At 37.3% G+C, this 16,430-nt stretch overlaps 1 protein-coding gene and 1 pseudogene across 2 annotated transcripts in view; one reads left to right on the plus strand and one right to left on the minus strand.

Annotated features, from left to right (window-relative positions):
- USP32 (ubiquitin specific peptidase 32) overlaps positions 1–16,430 on the plus strand; it is a 181,976-nt gene that overhangs the window by 36,724 nt on the left and 128,822 nt on the right. The window lies entirely within an intron of this gene.
- On the minus strand, positions 9,574–9,997 carry LOC134386808 (ubiquitin-conjugating enzyme E2 C-like; annotated as a pseudogene).

Here is a 16,430-nt window from a genome sequence, read left to right on the forward strand (position 1 = left end):
ATGTTGTTATTTATCTTTTTAGGAAGTATTTGCTTCATTGCTTAGGGTATTATATAACACTTTCTTATTCATTCAACAAATTATGTGGCTGGCAGTGTTCTAGGTGCTGGAGTTGTGAACAACAACAACAACAAAGAGACATGGTCCCTGCTCTCATGGAACTTGTAGTCTTGTGGAGAAAACAAATATTAATCAAATCCATCAAATATATGTAAAATTAACAGCTGTGGAAAATGCAATGAAAGGTATATGATGATGGTACCTGACCTAGTCTAATGGGTTAGGGAAGATTACTCTGAGAAGGTTGCATTTCATCTAAGATCTGAGAGATAAGTAGGTTTTAAGAGTAGTTGGGAGTGTGTGTGTGTGTGTGTGGGGGGGGTGATAGTGTTCCAGGCTGTGGGAACAGAAGGGGCAAGGCAGTATGGCAGGAGGAATTTCAAGAACAGAAAGCTACACTGAAGATTTGGCCTTCATTCTAAGTGTAATATGAATACATTGAAGAATTTTCATGTATCTGGGAGTAACATGATTAATTTTGAGATTTAAAATCTTATTGGTGATAGTATTTTGATCATGTACAATTTAGTAGGTTATTAATAGCAGGTAAAAGTCATGAGATACAGTCTTGAGCTTTTTAAAAACTTTTGGAGAAAATAAATTATATATATAACTGTCCTTAAAGTTTTATCATTGAGGTACCTTTATAACTAAGGAAGTGCTCAGTTTCATATGAGCTTTAGTTGACTTTACAGCACTCAAATTCAAGTAAATTCTGGATACTTTGAGAGGAAAAGATGTAATACTTTTGTTAAATAATTTATATTCAATTGATAATTTAAGATAGGAAACTAGAAATTTTAATTTAGTCTTTGTTCACAGTTTTATAATTATTGCTTTATGCACTTCTTTTAAAATAGATAGGAAAACAAAGGGTTGTAAACAAATTTATACTGTGTTTTTTATGTTTTTAGGCACCTTTACCAGTGCTCTTTATTTCGTTGTGTGGATTCGAGTTACTGTCTACTATCCTTCAATCTGAGGAGTCTCTTTAGTATGTATTATAGGCTAGCAGTGAATTTTATTAATTTTTCTTTGGACTGTTTTAATTTCTCCCTTGTTTCTGAAGGATAGTTTTGCTGGATATATAATTCCTGACTGACATTTTTTCTTTTCAGCACTTTGAATATGCCATCCCACTGCCTTCTTGTATGTGATGTACATGAGTCACTTTTCTCTTGCTGCTTTTATGATTCTCTCTTTTTGACTATAGACATTTTGAATATGATGTGTCTTAGTGTAGATCTCTTTGAATTTAACTTACTTGGAATTCATTGAGCCACTTAGATATGCAGATTAATGTTTGCACCAAATTTGGGAATATTCTTTCTGTTCCTTTCTCTTCTCTCCTTTTGGGACTCATGTGTACATTGTTATTCTTGGTGCTGTCTCACAGGTTTCTGAGGCTCTGTTCATTTTCTTCATGTGTTATATTCTTCCTGTTTCTCAGACTGAGTAATCTCAATTGACCTGTCTTTAAGTTCTGTGATTTTTTTTCTTCTGCAAGTTCAAATTTGTGTTGAGTTCCTTTACTGAATTTTTCAATTAGTTATTGTACTTTTTAAGCTCCAGAATTTCTAATTGGTTCCATTTTATGATTTCTATCTCTCTATTGATAGTCTTTTGTGAGACAGTGTTATCGCACTTCTTTAGACCTGGTTTTTTTTTTAGTTCTTTGAACATGTTTATAGTAGCTTATTTAAAGTGTTTACTTACTAAGTCTAATATGTGGACTTCATCAGGGACAGTTTCTGTTTACTGCCTTTTTCCCTGTGTATGGTTCACATTTTCTTGTTTCTTTACATGTCTCATAATTTTTTTGTTGAATACCAGACATTTTAATTAGTATAATGTGGCAACTGTGGAAATTGGATTTCCTCCCTACTCAGGGGTTGTTGTTGCTATTTGTTGTTCCTACTATTATTTATTTGTTTAGTGACTTTCCTAGACTGAGTTTGTAAAGTGTGTATTCTTTGTTGTATGTGATCAGTTCAGTGGTCAGCTAATGATTGGCCAGAGATTTTCTCAAATGACTTGAGCCATTAAATCTCCCAACCTTGGCTGAGGGGTTCTATATGTATTGCTGGAGGAGGCAAATTGTAGTCAGTTTATAATTCTGCTTTAACCTTCATTTCCTGCTTGTGTTGAGCTTCAAGGTTAGCCAGAGGTTAGAGATGGGAATTTTGGGGCATGTGCACAGCTCTGCATATGTGGGTGGCTTTCTGGATTCCCAGGAATATGTCAGAGCTTTTTAAGCCCTCTGTGAACTTCCTATTTTCCAGTTTTTCCTTTTAAGATTTTTGGTCAGCCTCTTATTAGCTCTCTTAGGCAGCTGCAAAGTTAAACAGTTGCTGCTGATTTTTTTTTTTTTTTTTTTTTTTAATAAATGCTGTGGGGTAAATCTTACTTGTGCAAAATGAGTTTGAGTCAAATCAAAGACAAGCCCTGAGGATGAAACTTTTTAGTGAACTATCAGACAGGTCAAATATCGCCATTTATTTTGGGAAGCTATAAACCCATTCTGCCTCCTTTAGTGTCTACTTAGCTGTTGGTTTTTACAGCCACTGAGTTGAGAGATTGTTGGTTTTCAAGGCAGCTGCATAGCTGGGGAGAAGGCGATGGGAATAGAGCATGTTGAAACATGACATATCTTGCTGTTCTTACAGAGATTCAGCCATTTTTCTTGAATTAACCTTGGATTTTTCTGAGTATTTGGTTGATTTCTAGAATTCTGAAAAAGTTGATTTTGACAGTTTTTGTCAGTGTTCCTGTTGCTTTTATAGAAGAATGGATTTTCAGGTCTTTACTTTGCCGTTTCAGAAGTTAGCCACCTTACAGTTTTTTGGGGGGGAGTGGGGAGGAGGAAAATTTTACATATCATGAAATGCAAAAGTCTTAAGTGTCAGTGAGTTTTGACAAGATATGAAACATACATAAAATCCATGGAAGTTCAGCTGTGCTTCTTCCTAGTAAATCCTCACCATCTGCAGAGGTAGTGACTTTTCTGACTTCTGTCACCATTTGTATTAGTCCATTTCTGTTGCTTATAACAAAATACCTGGAACTGGGTATTTTATAAAGAAAACAAAATGTATTGCTCACATTTTCAGAGACTGGGAAGTCCTAAGTCCGGGGAACACATTTGGTGAGGGTCTTCTTTGGTGCTGATGCAGGGTATCACATTGCAAGTAAGGCAGGAGCAGAGACCTAACCTCCTCATTCACTCTCTTTTTAAAGCCACTAGAACGAATCCCATTATTCCAAGAATGGATCAATCCATTTATGAGGATACAGTCCTCACAATCTAATTACCTCTTCAAAGCTTCACCTTTCAATCACCGTAATAGGATTTTCCACCTTCAACAGTTGTAGTGGGGATTAAGCTTCAGTGAGTTCGGGGGTGGGGGCATTCAATCTACAAGCACTGTTGATTAGTTTACCCTGTTCTAGAACTTGTGGAATCACACACAGTATCTACTCTATTTTATCAGCTTTCTTTTGCTCAGTATGATATCTGTGAACTTCATCCATCTTATCATATTAGTAGCTTTTTCTTTTTTATTGCTGAATAGTATTCTGTCATAAAAATGTATTATAGTTTTTTGATTCATTTGTTCATGGATATTTTGGGTCATTTCCAGTTTTTCACTATTATAAATGAAGTTATTGCGAACATTTTTTTACAAGTCTATTTGTGGTCATCATGTTTTCATTTCTCTTAATTAAATACCTAGTAATAAAATTGCTTGGTAATAGGATAGATGTATGTTTAACTTTATTAAAAATTGCTAAACCTTATTCCAAAGCAGACATACCATTTTATGTTCCCACTAGCAGTAAATACGAATTTTCATTCCTCTAAATCTTTGCCAACATTTGATGTTCTCAGCCTTTTAAATTTTACATTGTAATTGTATAGTGGTATCTCATCATAGTTTTAGTTTGCATTTCATTGGTTACTAATGAAATTGAACACACTTTCATATGTTTATTGGACTTTTGGATATTCTCTTTTATGAAATGCTCATTTAAGTTTTTTTTTCCATTTTTCAATTCAATTGTCTTTCTAATATGCTCTTTAAAGGAAGATAAGGAATCTGATACTGAGAGATCATTACTTGTGAAATAAAGTTGTAGATGCTCAGAGAAGTACAGTTAAATACTCTTAAATCTGGCAGTGACTGTTTTTTAGATTGACCAGGGGTCTTAGCATTGAAATTTTGATGATCTCATATGCTTTTTATATTTTGATGGACTGAATTCAGAATATGTGGAAAGCTTGTTAAATTTAAAGTATAATATTAGGGCTTATAGTTTGGGTTCACAGGCACAACCATAAACATATTGTTTTTCATTAGAAAATTAGTTATCTGCCCCAGAAACAGTTTCTATGAACAATGTCAAAAGTTCTATGAACCATTACTTTTTTTGAGAGTAATATTGCTTGGGGTTCAAAGTTGTTAATTGTAGTATTAACATTGTCCTTGATCAGTAAATCAGTCTTTTGGTCTCATAAAAATTGGGTACTTCTTCCTCACTTTGTGGAGATACTGTGTCTTAATTTGTTATTGCTGCTGTAAAAAAATATCTGAGATTGGGTAATTCATAAAGAATGGAAATTTATTTTCTCACAATTCTGCAGGCTGGGAAGTCCAGGATCAATGTTCCAACGGGTTTGTTTTGTTGTCTACTGACGGCTGCTCTCTGCTTCCAAGATAGTGCCTTGGTGCTGCATCCTCTGTAGGGGAGGAATGCTGTGTCCTTACATGGGGGAAGGCAGAAGGTGAATGGACAACCTATTGCGTGAAGCCTCTTTTATAAGGGTCTTAATTCCATTCCTGAGGGAGGCGCCCTCATGGCCTAATCATCTCTTAAAGGCCCCACCTCTTAATACCATCACATTGGTCATTAAGTTTTAACATCTGAATTTTAGAGGGGACACATTCAAACCATAGCACACTGTATAAAATTGAGTCTCTCAGAAGTCCTTTAATCTTTTTTGAGGGGTTTTTTGGTGGCTGGTCAGTATAAGGATCAAACCCTGAACCTGTTGTTACAGTGCCGTGCTCCAACCAACTGAGCTAACTGGCCAGCACCCTTTATTTATTTTTATTTACTTATTTATTTATTTTTAATTTATTTTATTTATTGAATCAAAATTGATTATATATATTTTTGGGGTTGAACATTGAGATATGTTGATTAAATCAATATTACTAGCATATAAAATCATAATTATTCTTTATGTCCCTTGTCCAATCACTCCCCTTCCCCCATTCCCTCCCCCTCCCCCCTCTAATTGCCCTAGATTTCTTCTCTCCTTTTGAAAGTATAACGGTTACTCTGTTAATTTGTTGCCTAGATGATCTGTCCAATGCTGAGAGGTGTGATCAGGTCCCCCAATATTATCATAGAGCAGATGCTTCTTCTGTCACTCTGAAATGGGTTTTGTGGAAAGAGACATCCTCTTCTTTATCTCTGCTGGTGACTCTTCTTGTGTGAATGCACTCTAGTGGTTGGCGGACCATCTGTGTGGTGGTTGTGGTGTCTAACCGGTTTGGCGGCAGCCATGGCTATTGTGGTGGCTGTGGTGGGCCACCCACATGGAGGTGCTGTTTTTGGTATGCTCCTTGGCACTGGTGGTATGCCTGGTTGTGGGGTGTGTTTGGTCCCCTTCTCCATGCCTCTGGGCCCTGGGCAGGCCCCAAGGCGCTGGCACCATGTGCCTGGTTGTGGGAGGGGTGGCCGATCCCCTTCTCAATGCCTCAGGTCACTGGGCAAGATCTAAGGAGCTGGCTTGGTGTGTCTGGTTGTAGGAGAGGGGTCCGGTCCCCTTCTCCATGCCCTGGGTCCCTGGGTGGGCCCTGAGGTGTTGGCGCAGTGTGCCTGGTTGAGGGAGGGCAGTCTGGATCCCTTCTCCATGACCCGGGTCTCTGGGCAGGCCCCAAGGCACTGGCGCCATGTGCCTGGTTGTGGGAGGACGGTCCGGTCCTCTTCTCCATTCCTTGGGCGTACCCAAGTGGGCCCCGAGGTGCTGGCATTTTGTGCCTGGTATGGGAGGAGGGTCTGGTCCCCAGCTCCATACTTCAGACTTCAGGTCACTGGGCGGGACCTGAGGCACTGGCTTGGTGTGCCTGGTTGTGGGAGAGAGGTCCGGTCCCCTTCTCCATGCCTCGGGTCCCCACTGGCCAGCCCCCTTTAATCTTTTTAGAAGAATAAATATGTAATCATTTAAATCTTTTATTTTTACGTTAGAGTTAATTTCCTTGTATTCTTTTTGTTAATGCTTAACATGCATACTAACCAACTTAAAAACATAAAATGAAAATCTACTTTGAAGGAATTGAATCCCTTTATATTAGTAGAGATTCTAGTTTATAGAACAAATGTCAGGCCAGTTTCAAAATGTCCAATTTTGTGCCACTTAGGGGCCGGCCCGTGGCTCACTCGGGAGAGTGCGGTGCTGATAACACCGAGGCCACGGGTTCAGATCCCATATAGGGATGGCTGGTTTGCTCACTGGGTGAACGTGGTGCTGACAATTTTGTGCCACTTGATTAAAGATTATGAATACAAGTGAAAGTTTAATCCTTCAACTTTGCTCCCTTCCCCTTTTTTATTGGATCTTCAGAGGTCAGTTTGATGCTTTGCCCCTTTTTTCAGAGAAAAAAGCTCATAAACAACATTTAATCATAGATACATTCTGAAAGTCTGGTGTTGTGTTCTTGACAGTCAGCAGTGGCAAAAAAACTTGCTGGTTGCAGGCTGCCTCTTGCCTGAGATATTCCATCTGGGTTGCCCTTTATCATCTACCCAAAGTGGCTTTGCAGTAGCTTTTGTAGTAGGAAGCCTGCCAAAGAGACTTTTGGTAGGTAAATTCACTTCAGCTTAACTGCACCAAGCACACTTTCAAGTTAATGTTGGTTGTGATTTCTTTGCTGCATTAGACATTTTGCTTTTTGTCCTGTGTTTGTAAATTTTTAATCTACTTTGGCAGTAAAAGACATATTTCTCAGTGTTTACCTCTGTGGTTATCCTCCGATTCAGATGTTGTTAAATTTTCATCTATGCCTTTTGGAATCAAACTGTTAAAACAGCAGCACCTACCCTTTGGCAAAAATTTGAATGCATGGCACTGCCTTATGTCTATCAGAGAGAGGAAGAAGTAGAAATGAAGACTAGACATGTTACCTGCTCTCAAGACACTTCAAATCTACTTGGAGAGATAAGACTTAAACATTACCTTTGAAAAAAAATTAAGATATAAGACAGTATGTAATAAGGGTGTAGAACACCACCAGTATTGTGGTCTATTGTGAAATGTTTTATGGCCATATAATAAGTAATAATGAAGTACTGAACTTTGTGTATTTGTAAAAAAAGCTTACCTTTACAAAAGTGGATTAAAATTCATGCATAAATGTGATTTTCTGAAAGAAAGTGAATAGAGTGTTGTTACAGCTAGAATTCAGGGAATGCCTATGGGAATGAAAACATCCATTTTGTGTTACTGCAGAAAAAGGTTGATAACTACTTTGTATAGATGAGAAAAACTAAGAGTTTAGGGATGATAATGAACATTGTGTTCTCTTATATCGAGTTCATTTTGTGCAATTCTTAAAGTACATGATTTTATTTCAGTGAGTTCTGATTTTTCATATGACTCTGCAGAAGCCATTTAAATAGCTTCTTTATCTAAATCAGAAAGGAGGAGTTGGCCGATTTATCACTGGTACTATAGAAATTGTATTAGTCTACTCAGACTGCCATAACAAAATACCAAAGAGTGTGTGACTTAACAGAAATTTCATTTGCTGTTGAAAATAAGGTTTGGTTTCAGAAGGATTTTGTTTCTGGTGCAGGCTCTCTTCCTGGCTTGCAGATGGCTGCCTTCTTGCTGCATCATCACATGGCTTTTCCTCTGTGCCCATGTGGGGAGAGAGTGCTTGAGCTCTCTGGTATCTTCTTATATGAACACTAATCTTATCAGGTCAGGGCCCTAACTTTATGACCTCATTTAACCATAATTACTTCCTTACTCCAAATATAGCCACACTGCGAGTTAGGGTTTCAGCATATGAATTTGGGGGAATACATACATTCAGTCCATAACAGACTATAAAATATTCTAATTCTCCTGTAGACTTGATCTTCATCAGTGACACTGACCTATACCTTAAAACGAAGCAGACACCTATAAATCATCAGTGATAATTTTTTCCTTCTTGTCCTTTGAAGGCTAATTATTCATGGAACCCTATTCAGTTAACTTTATTATCTCTTGAGTCTGCCTTACCTTCCCTTTTTAGTTTATGCCTTCATCTCTTGTATGCACTAATGCAGTAGCTTCTCAGCTGGTCATTATGCCTCCAGTCTGGCCCTTTTCCAATCTGTTTAACACATTGACACCAGTGTGAATATAAATCTGATTGTTACTTTTTTGTTTAAAAGAAGGAAAGGATTTTTAACATGGCTTAGAGTGCCTTTACATAAATTTGCACTTGATACCTGTATCAGTTAATATAAAATTTGGATGTATAGTGTCCCTTGGTATCCATGGGAGATTGGTTATTGGACCTCCCTGCAGATACCAAAATCCACAGATGCTTAAGTCCTTATATAAAATGGTACAGTATTTGCATATAACCTACGAATATTCTCCTGTATATTTTAAGTCATCTCTAGATTACTTATAATATGTAATACCTTACAAATGCTACATAAATAGTTGCTTTACTATATTGTTTAGGGAATAATGTTAAAAAAAGTCTGTACATAGTACAAACACAGCCATCCATTTTTTTTTCTGAATACTTTTGATTCATGGTTAGTTGAATCTACTGATGCGGAACTATAGATAAGGAGGGCTGATTGTATATTAAACAAAATAATGATTTAAATAGGCGTTTATTTTTCTCACACATAAATCTGGAGATAGGATATCCAGGGGTTGTATGGCAATTCCTTGGTCATCTAGGCCTTTTCTATCTTTTTGACCTCACAGTCCTTAGTGTATGGTTTATGACTTTGAAGTTCACTTGTAGTGTAAACTAGCTGTTGGAGAGGTAGACATTGCATCTGAGTCGCAGGTGGGAAGAAACGACAAGAGCAAGAGGACATTTGCCACCTGTCACCTTTTAAGGAGCCTTCTTGGTGGTCCCCATAGCAATTTCTATTACATTTCATTGGCCGTTTCTAATTGCAAATGAAGCTGAAAAGTATAGCCTTTTAGCTGGGAACATTATCACCTTGAATAAAGTCAGAGTTTTGTTATGTCTGCCACTTATCATTCCAACCTCATTTCTTTTTTTTTTTTTAATGAAACCAACCAAAATGTATTTATTTAATGTACATCACAAGAGCTCAACCAGATACTTAATTTAAAAAACAGAAATAATACAAAAATAATGCCGCAGCTCAAGATACAGAGTCCTGTACAGGAATCAAGGAAAGAACAGCCTATCTAAGGAGAAAATAAAAAGATGATACAAGGGATTTACTGGACAGCCTGGTTCAGGGCTCTTGGCTGGAGACCCGCTTTGAGTAGTTTTCTTGCAGGTGCTTCTTAAAAGCTGTGGGGTTTTTCTAGAGCTTAGCAGCGTGTGTGTTCAAACGGCTGTGGATGTCAGCTTCTCCTAACAGGCTCTGGATGGAGAGCAGGATGGTCCTGACATCATACAGAGCAGATCACTTGTCCTTTAGGATGTCCAGGCAGATGTTACCCTGGGTTTCCACATGGGGGTGGTAGTAGGGTGTGAGGAACTTCACTTGTGGGCACATTGTAAGGGTAGCCACTGGGGACCTCAAAGGAGAGCTTATATCTCTAGTTCTCATATACTGTGCCAGCTGCTCCATGGATGGTCCCTTCCCATTTGAAAAGGTTGTCTGATTTAAGGAAGGTGGAAATGTCTTTGCTGCCAGACATCATGAGATTCATCAGCTCCTGTTGTAGCCTGCGGAGGATCCTGGCAGCATCCTTACCCTCCCGTCTTCCTTTAAGAGGGTCTCAAAGAACAGTCTGAGCTACTGGCTTCTCCTCAGTTCTCTGAAATTGCACCTGCTCCTGGAGGTGGGGGTCCCAGAAGTCTCCTCCCTCAGCCCCAATGCTCAGGGCATGGCAGTCCTGAGCTCCTCCATCCTCATTTCTTATAGCTCTGCTTTTTGTACCCTGTACCCCATTTATATCATGCTACTTGCAATTCTCTGGTTATCCATGCTACTTCATTCTTTTATATGTGTTTTCCCTGCATGGAATTCCCTTGTGCCTTTTTTTCCCAGGTGAATCCCTACTTTTCAGGGATTACCACCCCTTGGAAGTCTTTCTTGACCAGCAACTTGGAATTAATCACTCCCTACTTTGGGACTCTGTTGTAATACCTCCACTTTAATATTTCCTACCTTGTATTGCAGCAGTTTTTGTTGTGTGCTTATCTTCCCTACTAAAGTATTAGAATGTGGGGACTGTGTCTTACTGATCTTGCCTGTGACTGACGCATAGTAAATGCTTAATAAATCCTTGTTGAAAAAAATCAGCTAACAGTACAATTTAAAAATAGCTAGAAGAAATGTTATGCTTATAGACTGCATGCAGTTAGGAACTACCTCTAGGAACTGTAGAGATAACGATTATGTATGGCATACAGACCACAACCTTCAAATGATGGAATTATAGAAAGATCTGAAATCCAAGGTTGAATGATTTGAAGACACAGTTGACCTTTGAACAATGCAAAGGTTAGGGGCACTGACGCCCTGCGCAATCAAAGATCTGTATCTATCTCCAAAAAATTTTTTAAAACGTATTTATTGAAAAAAATCTGCATATAAGTGGACCTGTACAGTTTAAACCAGTGTTGTTCAAGGATCAACTGTATTTACTGCTTAAAACAAAGTTAAGCAGAATTAGCTCCAAGCATTCCTAACATCTTCTGACCTCTGTGCTATTGATTACTCCTTTCCTGCAACTTGACATGTTCTTCCTTTTTGTCTTGATTCTTGATTTTCTTGCCGGAGAATAGCCACCTTTCTATGAAACTTTCCTAGATTCCTTCTCTGTAATCTCTTCTTCCCTACTCTCATAGCACATGTTATCCCCCTTAGGCTATTACTTTCTACTTTGCATTTTTATTATGCTAAGTATGCATTAATTTATTTAACATTTGAATCTCTGGACCCTTCCTCAGGAGATTCTGATGTATTGGTTTGCCTGGGTATCCAGTATCTTTATTTTGGCAGCTGGCCAGTACAGGGATCTAACCCTGGGCCTTGGTTTTATTGGCATCGTGCTCTAACCGACTGAGCAACCAGCCAGCCCCATCCAGTGTTCTTTAATGCTCATTAGGTGGTTCTAATTGTACAGTCAGGGTTGAGAACTACTGGAATAGTGGTGATCATTTCACGATGCATATGTATATCAAAACATCAAGTTCTATACCTTAAGTGTATACAATTCTTATTTGTAAATTATACCTCAATAAAGCTAAAAAAAAAAAAAACCAAACTACTGTAATAAAGATGTAACAGTGCCTGGCTTGTGATAAGCACTCAAATATTTGTTGACAGATTAAGTTTTTAAAGGCAAGGACCATGCTTTATCTTTGTATCCCCCATAGCACTATTGCCAATTACTATATATATAATTTGGCAAAATATGTTGTCTATTAATTTTTGTGGTATTTCATATAGTTGTGTGGTCTACTCAGAATATGAGCTTGGATTACTTTTGTAACCAGAAATTGCTAAACAAAACTGAAATGTTTTTCTGCTCTTGTATTTTATTTTATTTTTTCATTTGTATTTTAAAAAGCAAAGAAAAAATACGATTTAGGAAAGTCTTGGATTTAAAGATCTCTGAACTTGTCTTGTGCTTGATCCATGGGTTGAATAGAATTAAACCCCATTCTTAAATCTTAAATCTTCTGTTATAAGGTAGTTTTCATAAGATACTGAATTCTAGGTCACTTTAGTCCAACTATGCTTAATTAGGAGCTCTTAGAAATAAATATAGTAAATATAGCAACTGAATCTACCTATGCTTTGAGTAAATACCTACCTGTAGCCAGTGAATGCAGCAGAATTACCAGATTGCACCAGTTGACTCCTGGCTTGCTTGTTTTATGTAGTGTTGATTGCAAAATTTGTTTTATGAAGGGAGATTTCATTTTCTTTATAATTTTACAGAATGTTAGTGACCTTTTAAACTTTATGAATATTCATAGTAATGTGATTTATCTGCCTTTGAGTAAGGCAGCACTCATGCTCAAATCTAATATAGTGACGGGTATATTCTTTCAATGAGTGACAGTCCTTTTCTTGATATTCCTCTTCCCCTTTTGCTCTCTCCCTTTTTTTCCTCTTTGTTTCAGTATTAGGTGCATCTAGGTCTGCTGGGTTGGTAATATTTGTCTATATGTAAGGAGTAAAGAGGATGGGGAAAAATAATATGTTTTGTTTATTTTGTTTTGTTTTTCTGTGTACCTACTTTCTCCAGTCCTTATTTTCATAACTTTCCTTCTGTTTTCCTCCAGTTAGGAGTAGAAAGGGAGTAGTGTAGACCCTCATTACTGTCAAAATGCCCTCCTCCCAGACTACCATTTATTAAGCATCTGTTATTTTTCAATCTTTGTTAAATCCTGTAATATAAATCCTTAAATAAGTAAATAAATCACATTACTATGAATATTCAAAAACAGTTTAAAAGGTCACTAACATTTATCATTAAATCCTTTTAACAGTACCAGGAAGTAGGTGGTATTTTCTCCATTTTACAGATGAGTAAGCCAAAGCACAGTTATTAAGTAGCTTGCTCATGTTCTCACGGCTAGTAAGTGAGAAATGCCAGTTCAATCATAGTTTGCAAATATTTTCTCCCATTCTGTAGGTTGTCTTTTTACTCCATTGTTTCTTTTGCTGTGTAGAAGCTTTTTAGTTTGTTTATTATTTTAGTTTGTTTATCCCATTTGTTTATTTTTTTGTTGTTGCCTGTGCTTTTGGAGTCTTAATTCAGTCTTTTCCCAGTCCTACATCTTGAAGTGTTTCTCTTATGTTTTCTTTTAGGAGTTTTATAGTTTCAGGTCTTATATTTGTCTTTAATGCATTTTGAGTTAGTTTTGGTATATGGCGAGAGGTACGTGTCTAATTTCATTCTTCTACATATGAATGTCCAGTTTTCCCAGCACCATTTATTGAAGAGGCAGTCTTTTCCCCAGTGTATGTTCTTGGTGCCTTTGTCAAAGATCAGTTGGCTCTAAGTATGTGGGTTAATTTCTGGGCTCCCTATTCTGTTCCATTGTTCTGATTGTCTGTTTTTTTGCCAGTACCGTGCTGTTTTGGTTACTATAGCTTTGTAGTATAATGTGAAGTCAGGTAGCGTAATGCCTCTGGCTTTATTATTATTTATTTTTGCTCAGAATTGCTTTGGCTATTCAGGGTCTTTTTTGTTTCATGTTAATGTTAGGGTTGTTTTTTCTGTTTCTGTAAAGAATGTCATTAGTATTTTAATGGGGATTCCATTGAATCTGTAGGTTGCTTTGGGTAGTATGGACATTTTCTCAATGTTAATTCTTCCAGTCCAAGAGCATGGAATGTCTTTCCATCTTTTTGTGTCCTCTTTAATTTCTTTCAGCAGTGATTAGTACTCCTTGTAGAGATCTTTCATCTCCTTGGTTAAATTTATTCCTAGGTATTTTATTTTTTTGGTGACTATTATAAATGGGCTTGCTTTCTTGGTTTCTTTTTCTGCTAATTCATTATTGCAGTGGCAGTGGTGGCAGGCCATCCTTGAGGCAGTGGTGGCTGTGGCGGACCACCTGCATGGTGGCAGTGTCTGTGGACTGGTGGGCCACCCATGCCTCAGTGCCCCCAAATCCTGCTGTCTGTCAGTGGGGGGCTGCCCTTAGCAGTTTTGACAAAGGGTACCCACTTGGGTAACTACCACTCCAGTCAAATATATATAATATTTTTATCACCTCAGAAGAGTTCACTCCTCCTTCTTTGCAGTCTTTGTTCTCTGTAGTCTCACTCACCCACCCCTCATTACACTACCTATCAACCACTGATCTCTGTCACCATAGCTAGTTTTGCCTGCTTAAGACTCTCATATAATGAAATCAGAGTGTATAATGCAGTTAGGTAGTTTTTGTGTCTGTCTTCTTTTGTTCAGTATAGTTCTTAAGGTTCATTTTTGTTGTATGAGTCAGTAGTTTCTTAATATTTATTGCTGAGTATTATCCCATTTTGTAAATACACCACAATTTTTCATTCACCTGTTCATGGACAAAAGGGTTATTGGTTCCAGTTTTTTTATGGCTCTTATTAATAAAGTTATTTAATTTCTCTCAGGTAAATAACAGAGAATGGGATTTCTGGGCCATAGGATGAATGTATGTTTAATTTCGTAAGAATTGCCAAACTGTCCTTTTTTGAGATCTGAACCCTTGACCTTGGTGTTATCAGTACTATGTTCTCCCAAGTGAGCTAACCAAGCAGACCCATGCCCATTTATTTTTGAGTGGCACATCAAAAGGTTGATTGGAAAGTTTGTGTGTTTGAATGTATCACTTTTTTGACTTGTGGATTTTCCTGTTGGGTAATTATTTGGGAACCCAACCATTTCTATAGGAAGAATAGAGAACCTTCCCACACCCCATGTCAGTAGCAGTAGGTCTTTGTTCAAGGATCATTTACTCACTTCAGAGAAGCCTCATTTATTCTGCTGAGGTGATATATATGTGCGAGTAGGGCCAGGGAAGGAAGCCAGATGTAAATGTTCACTTAATATTCACCCGTTTTCATACAGCTCTTCATTATTCCATCTTTAGCTCTCAGCTATCTGGTGTTCCTACGTACAGAGCCTTTCTGTCTCAGTTTCTCCAGAGAATGTATTTCTGGTCTCTTGATATATATCTATATCTAAAAGGTTGGTGTGAAAGTGGTGGTGGTGTGGGTAGCTGGTAGATTGATGCCTTACTCTGTCCTGTGCTGCAAGGGGCCCAGAGATCTAACCACTTCTCATAGACTTTCAACCCAGTTTCTCTCGTTTTTGGCTCTGCCTTTTAACCCACTACCTTTTGCGGTAATTGATACCATCAGTACTTAAGCCTTTAGGCCTGGCTGGTTAGCTCAGTTGGTTAGAGCTCGGTGTTATAATACCAAGGTCAAGGGTTTGGATCCCCGTAGCAGCCAGCCACCAGAAAACAAAACAAAACAAAAAACAACCTGAGCCTTTTTGGACTATGGACAGGGTAAATTAGTTTGCTGCTTATTTCTATTTCTCAACTGCTGGTGCTTAGGTTTCAGTTTTCTTTGGTTTGCTTAGGTCAGTCACCACTCCTCCAGATGCTTAATATTCATCAGAAAAATTTTACTGTCTCCTAGGTCCTCAGTTCTCTTCTCCTAATCTCTTTGTCCATATGAATTTGTCTTTTTTAAACATCCTTTTTTTATTCTCACTGTAATTTTAGTGAGGTAGAGAGTGGGGGGAGAAACAGAGAGGGAGGGAGGAGATAAAAAATGTGTTCAGTTTTTCTTTTTTTGCTGAAATAGCTTTCTCTTTCTAATACTGAAATAACTATATTAATATTACACTTTCTTTAAAAACTTACTAGGCTTGATTCTATTCTGTCTTGCTTAAGATTTTATTTAAAAATTTTTCACTTGTATAATAACATTTTATGTACATTTATGTACTAAATGTTCATCATTTTTGAATAAATAAAAATGCTGTTTATGTTTAGTAAATATCGATCTGTGGCAACAATTTAGTGTCCGATATATTCTATTTTGAGTATGTACAGTAACTTGTTCAACTTGTCCTCTGTTGATGGACATTGGTTGCTTTAAACCTTACTTATATGTACATTTTCCTCCATTATAAATGAATATATTCATTAGTTAACAGATTCCTATTTTTAAAAAAACATATTATCAAATAGTCCTTCAAATCTGTAACCAACTGTGTAGGATATTACTGTATTATATGCTAATATTGAATTTTTTTCCTCCTCTGCTAGACTGTGAGCAACCTAGTTTGTCAGTTAAGCCATTAATGAAAATTAGGCATCTTGAAGAAATAGATATTCTAGTAGCTGACGTTATCTTCTCCATTACTGTAATTTTTCTTTCTTTCTTTTTTTGGCAGCTGGCTGGTACAGCATTAGTGTAATTTATGAGATGAGCTAGTTTTTTACTTTCACATTCTAAAAAGAATAAAAATCAAATTAGTGTATTGGAGGGGTTAATATTGTGTCCAATTTTTAATGAGTTAAGCACCTAATATTCACACTTTTCTCTAGCTATTTATTCAAGTATTAATTCTTACTGTTTTATCTTTGCCCTACATGTTGTTGAACCATGATCCCTTCCTGCTTACC

The sequence above is a fragment of the Cynocephalus volans genome, chromosome 10 (assembly GCF_027409185.1).
Source record: "Cynocephalus volans isolate mCynVol1 chromosome 10, mCynVol1.pri, whole genome shotgun sequence".
NCBI lineage: Eukaryota > Metazoa > Chordata > Mammalia > Dermoptera > Cynocephalidae > Cynocephalus > Cynocephalus volans.